Here is a 13,261-nt window from a genome sequence, read left to right as displayed (position 1 = left end):
CAAGTCGTTACAATGACTTGTTTTAGGAGGTGCAGTGGTGGAGTGGTCTTGGAATTAAAGTCCCACACCTTCCCTATTCTTGCTCAGACTGAAGTTGGAATAGTAATTTAAACTATTTCAACCTCTAGCGTCCCCTAAAACGACTTGCGCGCAGAACAAATGCATACTAAAGACACATTCGTTCAAATGACGGAGTTCCTTAAGGCATGAGTGAAAAACGAATGCGGAATTCCATCATACATTCGACCCAGTCATCTATTCTGTTGTTTCATAACTAAGCAATATTTATACACGTGTTAAGCGCATGGTCTAGTCAGGCTATCACTCTATGTAATATTTGAATTTCTACGTTTTAGTTCTAGATTTTTGGTAAAAAAATTATACCAGTTATTAATGTAACATCTGTGATAAATGGACATATTGCCAATAAACATTTAGGTATGAAGAAAGATGAAGATGCTGCTTAAATAACATTGACACTGGAATACATTTCCTCCAAGTGTTGAATCAATTACTTCTACTGGACAATTATTATGATGGTTTATCTAATGATCCATATGTCTCTCTTTATTTACTCAAATGGTTCAAAAAGATCAGATGGATCCCCACTATTTCTTTAAAAGAATCAACATTAAATTTAAAAGTTCATAAATATCACAAAAGTAGCCCTTTCATTTCCAGGTGGTGACAGCTGTTTGTCCTACAAATTACATACACATTCATAAGTAGCAGCCACACTTTGTCTCCCACATTTTTTTAATCTAACAGCATTCCCATCACAATTTAAACTCATGTAATCCCCTGAGGGCCCAAGAAGTTAGACTATATATCAATTACAGGAAATCTTCAAGATAGGGCATGCCTTTTCATAAAGATACATTTCAACACTATTCTTCTTCTACCACTAATGTCATAACATAACAAAGGATAACATAACATAGCATAACATAACATAGCAGAGCTAAGAATTATAGAATAAAACAATGTAGCACAGTATTAGACATCATAACATGCCATAAAATAGCATAAAACGTAACACATTAGAACATACATTGTTTTCTGAAGGATAGTAGATTGAATTGATTGGGAATTCTTTCTGGAATCCATTGTAAATAGATAATGCAATATAACATCCAAAGCTAAACAGTGGCACCTGTGTATGTTGAGCTTCCCAAACCTTATTTATTATGGTCTGTGAGAAAGTGTATTGTTACTTGGGGGGTTGGTAGTCCACCACAAGTAACAATGCCACTATTCTTGTTAGGTCCAGTCGAGATTTCAGCAATTTAATCCTGAGCTCAATCCCGGGTAGATCTGCTATAGAGCACACAGGTTTAAGAAAATGTATAAAGCATTTTGAGGTACGAAAAAAACACACCACAAGTAAGGTCCCACTCCAATCTATAAAAATAGAGAATATTTTAATTAACAAAATCTAATTAGGGGAACCAGAGATATGATTTTTTTAAAGCATTAAATAAAAAAGACACCATAACGACAAGACACCATCTAAGGGCAGCTGGAAGCAGTAGACCGGGATACGGTTAAGGTTTGAGGCCCACCAAAATGGAGCATAGGTCGGATACATGGATCAGGTTGGTCCTGGTCAAAGAGTAACCTTTGGGCCTCGAAAATTGTCAAGAAGGTAGAATCCTCAGCAGGGCAAAGCTTCAGACTGGATCAGAATATGGGCTCATCAACAATGGATTGATGAAGGTTGAGTTCTCAGTGAAGGCGTCAATGATGGCACGAAAAGCTCCAAGCAGGAAAAGTCTGGAGATCACACCTAGTAAGTAATCAACTTCAATCAGATGCTGTTCAAGCTCTGTCCTACTTCAGACTTAGACTGTTTTCTAAATGTCAGACTTTCTCAGTGGGGCAAGGCTGCAGACTGCAGCTAAATAGGGTTCTACATCATCGGATACCAGTCAAGCCCGCTGAATCGCATTTGCTGCTCCAGAGAAGAATATAATCAGAGCTGAGGGGAAGTCAGGCCCACTGACAATGAACCCTCAGTGGATCGACTTGATAGCTTGGTCTCGGTCTTTGTTAGTTCACAAGGCAAAAATCCTCTGACACCAGCCAAGACTTCCAGGACCTCATGAACACACTTTGGGGGCAGGACTCACTCCAACAGAAGCCACCATCAGGGTTCAGGGCAGGTCCAGAGCAGGTCCAGTTGAAACTGGTTAGCTGGACTCTTATAGCGTTCTCCTTTCAGTTTTTGTCTTCCTGTAGCTTAACAGATGCCAACTGACCCTTGCAATCCAGTTCTTAGTCCTGAGTACTAGTGTAAGTAGGTCCAGCCCTCAGGGTTCTCCTCACAAGTTTCAACAGCAGGGTGAGTTCTTCTTTTGCCATCCACAGCATAGCTGCAAAATCGGCCCTGTACCAAAATTGCCCGAAAACCGGCCTCGGCAAAGAGCTCAGCGGCACCTCTAACCCCCCAGAGTGGGGAGGGGGACAGTCCGAGCACTTTGCCAGGGCCGGTAGTGGTTCCCAGTCCGACCCTGTCTGCATGGTGCACATTCTTTGCATTAGAAATATTAACCCTCTGCCCTACCTTATCATGGGTGGAAACTGCCACTAGACAAAACTCCAATGTCTCTCCAGCAGGAACGTTAATCACCATAGTTATCTTGACATTTTTATAGTTGCCTTAAAACTGATGGACACAGAAAGAACTATGCAGCAGGTGTTTTCAAACCCATAAGTTATTTCTAAACATAGCAATAAAGCCAAACCTGGCAGCAAAACCAACAAACTGATGGAGGAAATGCTTGAATAAATCTCAGCCACGTACTATCACTCAGGCCAATTCAAGACCATCATTTTTTGCACACTGTGGCATATCAGACGGAGACTTTCCTTCATCAAATCGAACATGGTCCTGCTTCAGTAAGCACAGTCTAGCCCAAACAACCAGACAAGGTCCCCTCCAGATGTTAATGGTACTGTCGCTCTCAGAAGGAATTCTGTAGCTGTGGAGAAAATATTGGGGCATATTATCAAGGACGGGCGATACATTATCGCCGCTTTTATCGGCAGGAAACTGCCGATAAAACGGCGATAATGGGCTTGATAATATGCTCTATGGAATTCCTATCGAAGCCCATGTTAGATGTCATCACATCTAACATGGCCTTCGATAGGAATTCATAGAGCATATTATCAAGCCCATTATCGCCGCTTTATCGGCAGTTTCCTGCCGATAAAAGCGGAGATAATGTATTGCCCATCCTTGATAATATGCCCCATAGTGTGGTGGTGTGCATGTTTATTTCATGGCCAAATGTGTAGATCTGCTGAGTTGGGAACTGTGGTAACATGTTTGATTCTCAGCCTTGGCTAAACATCTTCTGATTCTGGGCAAATCACTTAATCTTCATGCCTAAAAATGTGTAATGTAATCTGGTTCTCATGTAAAGCACTCAAATTCCCTCAGTCCAAGTTTGCACTATAGGAAAATAACTACAGAAAACCCAGCCATCCTTGAATGAAAGAAATAATAATTGTCTCTTTCCACGTACTGTATTTTGTTGCTCTGTTTATGTATAGAGCGATGAATTATTGTTTTCATTGGGAGATGGAGACATTATTTATCAGTGTAAGACTGTTTCGGTATTTGAGGCTGTCTGCAGCTGCATGGTAAACAACACTGCTCTGCACAGGACTGTTCTCCCCTCCGGCCACCCATTACCCTGACAGATCGGCTTCTTCATCAAAAATCCAGCCCAGTTTTGTAGCATTCCACTGTGAGACTGATAAAAGCAGCTCAGAGCAGAGTTTCAGTGACCCATGATTGCAAGCATCCCTGACATTATGCTAATGCCCTGAAACTTTGTGTGGGTTATTAGGAAATATCTGACTAAGCAAGAAATCTCCTGCGAGAGCCATATTGAAGGAATTTAGGGGCATATGTACAAGCCTTTATCGCCACCACAACGTTGTGGTGGCGATAGGGGCTTAGCCTTATTTACAAGCCAGTGTTTTAACGTGGCTTAACACTGCCTTGTAAATAGGGCCCCCTTTCACGCTATGGTTAGCGTGAAAGGGGTGGGCAGTAGGTGTTGCGGTGGGTGTTCCACTGCAAAACCCATTGATTTTGACGGTGCTCCTATGTACAAGGGCAGCCAATTATTATGATGTTGCCCCCTTTGTACAAGGGCAGCGTACATCGGAGGCAGCGACAAAATTAGGACCAGGTAAGACCTCGTCCTAAAGTTGGCAAAACTAGGAGAAAAGCATTATTTCTCCTAGTTCTTGCTTTTTCCATGTGTGCTGCCTTGTGCAGCACACAGGAAAAAGCAAAATGCCATGGATTCTTTATGTGCAGGAAGGTCCCCCTTCCTATACATTACCAATCTGTAAACAATGCATTAAGTAGCACATATGAAAGTGACAAAATCGCATTTCAGGATTGTCAGACAGCTGTGGAAGAATTTGAAATTAAAAGAACTTCCGGTTGAAACTTTGAATTATAGATTGATACGTTTTTTCTGACTCATGCTTCTTGTGATCATATTGCCTCCCCATTCTCTTGTTATATTTATGTTTGATGACAGTGTGGCAGCTGATCATATGCGGTGGACAGTATCCAAGCTTGTGACTTAGTGGTGACTTTACTGGGTGGTGAAGTAAGTTGTACCTTGCTGCCATTTCCTGCTCTTAGTTTGTGTTTATTTTTGCTTTTATTACATAAGCAAAGTCTTGTCAAGATTCCAAGTATTGGCTTGATAGACTGATGTATTTCAGTTTTTCCTATGTCCTTGCATAGTCCCCCCCCCAAATTGAAACATTTCCTTGCAAATGCAAGTTGACACTAAAATGCATTTAAGTTTGATCATGAGTTACTTTTACAACTATTTTCCTCACGACTTTGAAACTGGATAGACATTATCAATCTATTTTTTACTCAAAATAACTTAAATGGGCCACTAACGTACTGATAATAATGCGAAAGTACATGGGCAGAAAACTTCACAGAAGCTAAGTGTAGTAATCAGTGCTTAATTTGTAAAAAAAAATAATAAAATAGTCTGCCGGTGACTGAAGCTCTGCTCAGATGCCCGGGACAGAGCAATGAAACATCTGCGCACAGAATGCCAAGGCTACATAGTCTCGAATCTACCTGATGACTCTTTAATCCACCACCATAGACTCCCTGCCCCAATATTTTACCCTTGCCTGCTCCTGGTTTACCCCTCTGTAACGTTTTTTCAAACTATCTGTTCCTCCTCTCTGCGATTTGAGTGTTTTTTCCTCTCTTGCTCTCAGTAAATATCTGATGATGAAAAATAAGTGTTGGTTCCCCCCAAAAAAAGGCTGGTGGCCCTCACTGGCAACCACCAGCTCAAACCACTAGTAATTGTAGTTAAGGGAATTTCACAAAAGAGGTGCTTCACAACTTTAAACCCCCTCTAGTCTCTTTTCATTTCTGCTTCTCCTGCTGAACTCTCCTTTTTTTGTTCAAAACTCTATTTCTTGTTGCTCCACCACACTTTTTGTCTATTATGTTCCTCTGTTACGTATTATTATATTCACTTTGACATTTCACATATGTCTCACTATTTCCATCTTTGGAACCTAAGATATTGTATCACTTGGAGCCAATAGGTCATTGACCATGCTATGGCCCAAAATCAAGAAGGTGCTACCTTATTTGTTTTGTGTTCTTAATGATGGAATTCTGGGAAATTATTGAATTGTGAAACTCTGACTCTCCCATGTTTTTTATGTCCAGAAAGCAGTGGTGGCATGCTTTCGACACTAAAAACAGTGGCTGGGCTGTGGGCCGGCACACACAGTACAAGTGTGGATGGTACCCCAAAAGAGTGAAGTGTAAATCATATAATGGGATATGCATAGCCTCGTCACCACTAATGAAATGTGCCCCTGTATTGAATATGGATTTTTAGTCTGATAGATCTTGAGCAGCCTAGTACATTATCAGAATGCTAAAACCAAGCAATTGAGGAAATTACTTCCCGGTCATTAATTGGGTTAATGCGTGGGACGCTGGCATCCGCCTGATACAAATAGATCGCTGGCTAGCAAACGTCACACCTGTGCTTAGGTATTTAATGGCCTGCCCATCATAAACAATGAACAGGATGCCAGCATCCCACTTTGCTTCCCTAACAACGCATTAATAACTTTGGACAGTAACCAAGAGTGGAGAGTTGAAGGGGTTCCTATCTCCCTGTATGGATGTTGGCACCAGCCATCAATTAAATGTTGTTTGCATGAGATGCAAGTGTGCACTTAGCTAAAGGGATGTCAACAGTCCCAGTGAAGCATCCATGCATCATCGAGATAAGCCTCGACACCTTTTGCCATCTGAGGCCGACAATGGTCCATTAGTGCGACAATATGTTTCGGTGAATTTTTGAGTGGTCTAGTGCCATTTGTTTGATTAATGAGAAGCCTGATTTGAATTGGGGAACTAAATATCTGCCTAAAAAGATGTATATATCATCTCACTCTTTGCATAATACTTTGACATATGAAGGAAACCATCGCTGATGCTGCTAAATGTCAGGGTTGCACAATTCCAAGGTTGCCTTGTCTTGATTCCACTCATCTTCCACTCCCTACACTTCCTACCTCTGTATTAGTCTTTTTTCGCCCCGACTTTCTTCTTTTTGTCACTGATTCCCTGTCTTTCTTTTCCTCCTTTCTTCCTTTATGCCTTTCTTTCTTGATTTGGGTAAAAGTCTGATGATGCGAAATAATTGCCAATCCCCAAACATTTTTGCCAGTGGCCCTCACCTGCAACCACCTGCACAAATTAAGCCATGCCTTGCCCTCACTCGATGGCTAACTAGAACGATCAGGCCTTTGATCACTGAAGATTTGCTCTCTTTAGTTCTTAAAATTTTAAATGACAACCTCTGCTCTAACACACAGCTGTGGGAAATTTTCTCAAGGTATCTAATAGTATACATTGCATTTCTGTGTCATCTGATCAAATGTGGGAGCATTTTCCTGTTGGTTATTGCTGTAGGCTGACAAAAGCAAGTAGGCATCTGTTATGCAGTGTGACACAAACAATTGTTGAGTTTACATGACTACAGCATATCTGAGGTCAGCCCAAATCTGTGAAACTAAATTCATTTTAAAGGGTATTTTGAAACAGTAAATATACCTAACTGACAAAGTGCAGCACAACAAGGATTTATTCACTTATTATGTTGCATGTTGGTATTTAATTATATTACCTTTTTGTCTTATGTAGAACCTTGCTGCTTTCTTTTTAAATTACAAATAATATTATTTTCAATACTGATTTGTGTCTTTGGCTGTGCCACTGTCAGTGGTGTAACAATAGCCCATGCAGTGAAGAGGGGCCCGAGCTCCAGGGGCCCCCTCAGCAAAACTGCTAGGTGGTGGACCAGGGGTGCACTTTGCAGGGTGCGCCCTCAAGTTTCGATAAGCTACTGACCGGTAGGGCTCTGGGAATAGAGCACAACAATGGCCCTTACCCTAAGGCTAGGGTGACCAGAATTGTAAAGTCAAAAACCGGGACATTTCACGAAAATAGAAGAAGGACTACAGTTTTTGACAGCGCTCCTCAGATGATAATTACAGAACAGGCAGTTAGAACATACAAAAAATTCAATTTTTAAACCTAGAAGCTTCCCTGTTAAATAACTTGCTTTCTTGAAACAACTGCTAACTATCCCTTCTTTGTAAAAACATAAAAAAGCACCTCTCGCCATTTTCAGCCGACCCTCTCTAAAAACCGGGACAGGAGCTACATTTCCTGAAATCGGCCAGGAGAGCTGGTGAAAACCCGGGACTGTCTGGGCAAGTCCGGGACGCCTGGTCACCCTACCTTCAGCCTGTTCCCCTACTCTCAGAGCCCACTGGAATAAAATGTGGAAAAACTCTCTATCCCTCTATTATAAGTAGACATGGAAGAGGTACGGCACCCTAAACTGGTATGAGTAGGACTTTAAAACAAATTAAATGCATGTGAGAGAGGGGCTATGGAGAGATGACGGGCACTTTTGAAGGGTAGTAGTGAAGGAATCTGTGGAGAAGGAAGTCATTGGGGGGGTGGAGGGGCAGCACTAAAAAACATTGTCACACGGGCCGCCCCCTGTACAATAGCTGGCCCTGACCTCATCTTATGTTTACACTTTTTTTTTTCGGGGAGGAGGAAGAATTGTCTATAAATACTTACATTAAAAACGTCAATACAAAATACGCATAAATCTGGTTTATATAGGAGAATTATGTAGGGCCTTTCAGTATGTATGGTCTAAATTTATTAATTTCACAAGATTTTTATTTAGATTTTAATACAAAATACAGATATCATAAGAACAGTGCGGGTTTTTCCCAATGGTTCTCTGTTACACAATGGCTTTTTGTTCTCGCTTGTTGTTGGAACATTTTCTCTTGTAATCGTTAAGTTACCCTGCATTGTCTTACAGAAAGGTAAGTAAGAAAGAGGTGGAAGGAAGCAGGAAGGAAATGAAAATCAAATCAAAAGTATTCATGGTAAATCGCACTTCGAATTCAAGAATGAACCAAAATGACATTTATATTGCAGAACTTGCTCGGAGACGTGGATGCGCTGACTTCAGATAATGATTAATGCACATACTGAAGTTGACAGCAACACCTATAGGAAAAGCTTTGCATGATATTAAAAATATATGCATTTTGACAGTATTGTACAAATAAACCACTCTCCATCTCAAGCTGGGAAACACCAGTGAGGCTTAAATCGAATTCCTGTTTCATTTTAACATGTGCACACAGCCACGAAGAAAAAGGTATTGAATTTGCCATTGGTACACAGCAAATTCAGCAGTTTTAAAGGTGACCTTTCAGATCATATGTATGCAGATTACCTCGGGGCAGGCAGACGGAGCTATCAATGGATGCCAGGTCAACCCTGACAGAGACTTCAGTGCGAAAACGGAATCGCACTGTATTGTTTCTTCCATTATGTGTGTCTCTTAGCTAAATAATTGAGTGCATTTCTACTTCTCTTTTTGAAAGGCATATATTGAATATTAAAAATGAAATGAATAAATAGCTTCGCCTGGCTTCTCGTGGCTCGTGAATATGGATGGGCCAGGTGCTGACACCCGCCATCCATTTCAGTTCATGTTCTCTGATTCTGTGCACGCTTGACAATCCTGGCTTTTCTTCTCGGCACTGGAGGGCTGCCATTCCTCCCCGGCGCTCTCGGGCACCGGGCTGACAGCGCGGGAGGTTGGGATGCTCTGTTTAGCTGACAAACTGCGTGCAACTTTTTACCTCAGACTCGCGCGCCCTTCAAACACGACCTCAAAAAAAAAATCGCTTCTGTGGAGGGGGGGGGGGTTGCGGACGTCCGCACGCGTGTGATCTTTAACCTTCGCTGCCGTTTGCTCAAATATTTTATGTGCTGCTGGGATCGAACCCAGGGCGCGAAAAGTGCACTCGCCAGCTGCTCAGAGGTGACGGCAACGCCGGTTTATATGAGGATTGTTTGTGGCCCATAAAGCAGGGATCAGGAGCCTCTTCCCTCATCCCAGCCACCATCGCACAATAAATCACGGCCCATTACTTCTTTGTTTAGCAAAAATGGCCACTTTATTAAGACAGGTGCATTTTTCCATAACTTTTATATTAAACAGCATTAACAATTCAGACACTAAAACCTTACAATAACTCAATGCCCAAATTATCTCAATTGAAAACCCCCATCATTTCTCTTCCCCATCCCCTGTGTTGTGTCCTGCGCCCCTCCTCCCCGAGGGATGGATAAGCCCGCTCCAGACTGTGCACTACCCGAAAAAAAATCTGCCTATAAGCTACCTAACAAACTTATACCTGTCTTATAGCAGAGTAATGCTAGGTGTAGACCATGAATTCCTGAAAAAACATACTAATAACAATTATTTTACAAAAAAACAATACTGAGAAAATATAGGGTGGGTCGGCTAGAAACTCCTGCCACCCTAACGACTACCGTCACAAGTGTCTTCCCGCCAAACGCAGCCCTATATATAACCCATCTCTAGAACCCGCCCTCTACGCTACCCGAACCTATCTGCACCTGTGGCGTGTTCCATTGCGTGAAAACACCCAGGGGGAGACTGGCTCGCGCCAAACTATCCCTGGGCCCCCCTTCTGTTAACCATAGTGTTGTAGCGCTCAATGGGGGGGGGGGGGGGGGGTTCAAAGACAAATCGACACTCACAGCAGAATTCTTTTTGGAAAATATTTGAAACACGCTAAGATCAATACAAATGTGTTTTGATTTTTTTAGATGCAATTTAAATTTTGGAATATTATTTTCATTTTTATGGAGGTTAGATGTTTATAAATTCCCTGTTAAAATAAGCATACTTTAACATTTATGTATGATATTCAGCAGAGCTGGGTTTTTCCTTGTGCATAAATAGAATTTTATTATTACCCTACTGAGTGTTGATCTTGTAATTTATTTATTTTCTTCAGCAGTTTTATTGACATTTTAAGTCAATTTTATGCAACCATTTGTTCTCAGTATATGTTAGACCTGACACCTTTTGGCGTGGTTCTTCCCCCATCTTTTCGCCTCTGACTCATGTGTTTTGATGCTGTGCTGGATTTCGTTTTTGCTGATTTAGATGTTTTGGACACTCTGCCACTGCTGATCAGTGTCAGAGTGTAAGTGCTCCTTCTGTAAATTGTGATATTGATTGAGTATACCTAATTGGCATATTTGTATCACCCCGAAGTCCCTAGTAGAGGGCACTGTGTGTGCCAGGGCTGGTGATGACAAATGCTACTAGTGGGCCTGCAGCGCAGATTGCGCCACCCCCATGAGTAGCTTTTAAAATGGTGACTCAGGCCTGCCAGCGCAGGGCCTGTGTGCAGTCAGTGACTGCCATGTCAGCCTGGCCAGTGTCCCCACTGGCTAGGCCCAATCCTTCCCTGTCTGTGCACATCAGTCACCCCTATGGAAGGCTCAAGGTACCCCCCTGGGCAGGGTGCAGTGTATGGATAAGGTAGAGCGTGTGCTAGTGCAGGTACTATGCTCTGGTAGTGGGCTACAGCCATTTTGTGTGCTCACTGCTGTAAGGCTATCTTGCTCCATAGAGTAACATGGAGGGGGGCTGGGCCCATGTGATACCAGCCTATCTCCCCATAGGAACAAGATGGGACATAAGTGAAAGATATCCCTGGACTCAGAATTTAATGACACATCTTTTAGGGAAGGGTGTTTTTAAATCCTGTGTTGGAGAATAGCACTTTTAGAAAGTGGCTGTTCTCTTGTCTAAACCTTTTTCTGTGTGCCTGGGTTTGTGGAATGTCTGCCTGGTCTGGATGTGACAGGAAGGGGCTGCAGAGCCCCAGAGGAGAGGGTCGGAGCCATCCCGGGGATGAAAGGGCACATCTGCCTGCTTGGGAGGAGGGAGGAAGGAATGCCAGATAAGTGCTGGGCTGTGCCTGCCTACCTCCCCCACATTAGCTCTCTCCTGGTGGTCAACTGACCCCACTGGCCCTGAAGCTGACAGGAAGAAGAAAGCCAGAGACACCTCAGTGCTCCGCAACCCCCAGAACTGGTTTAGACTGGACCCAGGGCCTCCATGCACAAAGAACTTCAAAGACATTGGGGGGTATAAGGAAAGGACCCCTGTCTGCAGAGAATTAGATTCTGAAATTCTGCAACCAAGAAGGAACCTTTGCTGGAAGGAGGACAGCTAGAGAACTGAAGGAAGACTGCCTTGCTGTGTGCTCTAAGGGCTGACTTGTTCTGCTGTCCACCTGGAAGCTAAGGAGAAGAAAGGGACTTTGCTGTGTGCTGTGACCCTGCCTACTTGAAACTGCCAAGACTCTGCTGTGTGCTGTGTCTACAACTGAATCTCCAAGGGCCTGAGAAGAGCTGGCCTCCTGCTGGGAACCCAGGGCTAAAGGTTCCTAAAGCTATCCCAGGAAACAGCTGCAAAATCGTGCTGTTGGGACCCGGGACGCGTGGTGCTGGACTGCGGAGCGTGAGGAGGAGATCGGTGTGCTCATCGGCACATTAATCGTGAGGGGTGGAGGCTTGTGGAGCCTCCCCTCGTGAAATCTGCTCCCAGGTGGTGGCAAGGTCGAGAGGGGGGTCTAGTTCCGACCAGCGCCCTTTAAAACCCTTTGCCGCCAAATCACCGTCGCAGCCCGGGGCCAGGATCACCCCTGGAAGTTGCTGTTCGTGACCAGGAGCGGCCGCGGCGAAGAACGAAGCCGCCGCGACCCCATTGGCTGAGGGAGCCGAGCCCCCTCACTAACGCCGCGACGGGATTGGCCCGCGCGGCGCAGCGTCATCAGGTGTGGTGTGCCGTGATTGGCTGAGCCCGCGGAGCGTCATCGGCGAGGCCGCGCTGCCATTCGTTGGCGGCCTCGCGCTCGGAGGGGCTCGACTGAGGGCCGCGACCGGATTGGCTGCCTCCGCGGAAGCTGCGGGAGGTGCCGAAGGATTCCCCAAAATCACCGCCGGGACCGGGGAAGAGCTCCGACCCCGCCGAGGGACCTGGAAGCGTCCCGCACCCCTGGCCAGCCGTCCCTCCATCAGGTGAGCTTCACCGCCTCCCCCGCCGCTCGTTGGATTGTCGAGAGCGGGCGGGAGAGGAAAGGGGACCGGCCGGGGCGGGGACGCGTGCAGTCTGCACGGCTGGTGCGCAGTGGTGCGCCTGTGATCAAGGAAGACGCGAGGCTGCCCCGGGGACGAGAAAGAGTCCCTGGGCCTCGCGAGGGAGTGTCTGACAACGCCTGAAGCCCATAAATATCAGTACACGAGGGCCTGGTGTTGACTGTTCGTTTTGAGAGCGAATTGCATATAAATCAGTGGCCATATTTTTGAGTGCTGATTTAAGAGACTAGAGACTATTTTTATTTTTATGCTGAGAACTGCCTATTTACAAGACCTACTAAGAATTAAGTGCAACCTTGTTCTAAATGAAGTGTTTAACGTGCAACCTTTATGCTAAGAATGCTATGTGTTTTAAAGAAGTGATTATCATGCAACTGCTTCATTTACAGGCTGAAATTAGATAAAGATATATTTTATATATACTTACCTGTGTGGTCTCAGTTTGTGGTGGATTGGGAATTGCTGTTGTGTTAAGTGCAAATGTTATCCACATTGTCTCCGAGTTTAGCCTAGACTGCTCGCGCCATGCTACCTAGAGGGTGAGCAGGGGTTATCTCAGAGGGTTATTCCGTCGCCCTGACCGGAGCTAGGGGTCCCTACTTGGGCCAAGGTACTTACCTTTGCCAACCAGAGACTCCC

Source organism: Lissotriton helveticus, chromosome 11 (assembly GCF_964261635.1).
Source record: "Lissotriton helveticus chromosome 11, aLisHel1.1, whole genome shotgun sequence".
NCBI lineage: Eukaryota > Metazoa > Chordata > Amphibia > Caudata > Salamandridae > Lissotriton > Lissotriton helveticus.
The sequence above is the reverse complement of the archived record's forward strand: the minus strand, read 5'-3'. Positions refer to the sequence as shown.